Here is a 2,500-nt window from a genome sequence, read left to right as displayed (position 1 = left end):
AATAAAATTTAACAGGGCGGCAAAAGCAAAACAGATGTAAAAATTTTGCCATGCCTCTCCATCGTCATTATCATTCTTTCATTCTTTCGCGTATATTTAACTTGTAATTCTTATATAGGTGATCTTTGTCTTAATGTGACTCGAAAAAAAAAAAGTTACAAAGCTCGAACTATATTTGGATAATTAAATTCGTTTTTCTTGTGAATAGAGTCTAAGAATATTCTTTATGAGAATTATCGATTAGCAATTATGTGTAAGTGCTTGAGAGATATGTAACAGATGTATGACAGATCACTTGTTTTAGGCATTAAAGTTGCATAACATCCCATGTATTTGAGCAAAGTTATTCGCTCTGCTTTAGACTTTTATTTTTCATCGTTGCACGTTTCAAAGATAGTCTACTTGTTGCGCTCTACGAATTAATGTATGATAATGGATACACGTGTATGTACACGCGTGCACGCATGCGTACGTGATCATTTTGAAGGACAGATCGGTTTAACTAGATATACGATAATAACGAATAGAGATGGAAGGTAATCACGACGAAGGAACGATTTGATCGAGTATTTATAATTCTTTTGATGCGTAAAGACTCGACGCGGAGCATCAAAATTATCCGCGTCAATTCTTTAAAAAAAAAAAAAGGGGGGAAAAACTCTTCTCTTATTGTCATCTCTGTAGATAGTTGTGCATTTTAGTCAAATCTCTCTATTTTCTTTTTCTTCTCTATTTTTGATCTTCATATTTGTTCACTGTTATTATATAAAATTATGTCTTAAATTCAAAGAACTCGAATCGATGTCTTAAAAATTTATAAAAAGTGGAAATATACAGTAGGTCTTTTACTTCTTTCTTCTCTCTTTCGTTTTGTTATAAGTATTATGAAACGAGACTTAGCATATAGTTTCGAGTGAATGACGCGTCGCACACATAGTTGCACTATACCTCAGAAAATTAGAGGTGACCAAAGGTGACGTTCCTTTTGGATAACGCGAACGATTGTAATGATTATCCTGATTATAATATCAATATTACATTTATTATGTGTAATTATTATTATCATTAAATTATTATATCATTGTTATTGTAATCATGATTACTATTGCATATATTACACACACACACACGCGCGCGCGCGCGCACACTGCATATATTCGTATATGTATATGATAACGTATACATATATATGTATGTTGCATCTTTATATATACATACATACATATACATCCACGCACTTTGTGTGCGATACGAGACAATGGCGAGTAATGATAGAAAATACACAAATAAGCAATGCTGACGATCCTGCCCAAGCATTTGTGTTTCTATTTGACAGGCAAACGCATGTAACGAAGATGGTGAAAATACTGTTTCGCCAAAAAATTTTTCACTTGATAATTATACTTAAAAATATGCTATTTTCCGTTGGTCTTCTTACAAATTACGAAAAAGAAACAAACGCCATAACGTGTCCGTGTCCGTGATGATATATTTGTATAATATATTTATGTTATGTATGTTGTATAATATATTTATTTTAAAGAGAAATAAGAAGAGGAACAATATAGGATGGAAATAGAACGAGTTTTTATATAGAACGATCATGCAGAAAGCATGCGAGAAGAACATATATTTCGAAATAGAAGAACATATATTTCGAAATTTATCCACTTTGAAGAGAAAGAGAGAGAGAGCTCTGGCTGAGATTATCTCTTGAAGTATATAAACACATCTAGAAATTATTCTTTTATCTAATTTAAGAATTCATAGAAATCTAAATATGATGTGATTTGATTTGATTTTTTACAATTAGATAAATTCATTTTTGCACTTGTTCTTAATTGAATTAAGCAAGCTAAGTGTAATTTTAAAGTAAAATAATTAATCATTCGCACGCCGCAGAAATCGTAGAATCATTACGTTTGGTTAACTATTTCGCGTTTCTGCGATTAGCAGGAAAGATGGGATCAAGCCTTTAATTCTCATTTAATATGGTAAATTTTGAATTCGTTAATTTTGAATGATATCCAAATATTTATTACAATCAAATGTTTATTGTGTATTTTTATATAATTACTTTTAAAATAATTTTCTTACGTAAATTTTACGTGTATTGGAATTTTATGTGGAATTGTACATATACTTTTATATTCCACTCCCTGAAGTACCTTATCCTTTTTCTCTTTTCCTCTAATATGTAACTATTCTAACAAGGAATTCACTATATTATCTATATCTACAAGGCATTTGGTCTCATTTTTTGGTTTAAATTTAAAACGATTCGGAACGAAACGAAAGATGTAATAGCGTATAAGCATAAATCGACGATTTATTCGAATCGTCCTCAGAAATTCGATTCGATCTCGGCTGGATATGCGAGATATTTCAGAAACAAGCACTTGTATACCTCAGAAAATATATACAAGGACAGGTGTATTCTAAGAGCGTCGCTTTTTCCGGCTGTATTTTCATCACTGTCGCATTTCAAGGAGATTATTCT

At 31.2% G+C, this 2,500-nt stretch overlaps 1 protein-coding gene across 25 annotated transcripts in view; it reads left to right on the top strand.

Annotated features, from left to right (window-relative positions):
- The window catches only part of CaMKII (Calcium/calmodulin-dependent protein kinase II), a 116,744-nt gene that overhangs the window by 109,271 nt on the left and 4,973 nt on the right, over positions 1-2,500 (top strand). For 23 of the 25 annotated variants that reach the window (XM_011648516.3, XM_011648515.3, XM_011648514.3 and 20 more), the window contains one exon: positions 1-1,093. This exon is cut by the window's left edge and continues 6,331 nt beyond it. The exons of the other annotated variants lie outside the window; for them this stretch is intronic. The gene's annotated coding sequence lies outside the window, so the exon portion shown is untranslated. Of the gene's footprint in view, positions 1,094-2,500 lie in introns of those variants that run through there. 25 annotated transcript variants of the gene reach the window in all.

This window comes from Pogonomyrmex barbatus, unplaced genomic scaffold, assembly GCF_055798465.1.
Source record: "Pogonomyrmex barbatus isolate J1 unplaced genomic scaffold, ASM5579846v1 scaffold5, whole genome shotgun sequence".
Taxonomy (NCBI): Eukaryota; Metazoa; Arthropoda; class Insecta; order Hymenoptera; family Formicidae; genus Pogonomyrmex; species Pogonomyrmex barbatus.
Note: the sequence above shows the minus strand (reverse complement) of the source record. Positions and strands in the feature narration are given on the sequence as shown.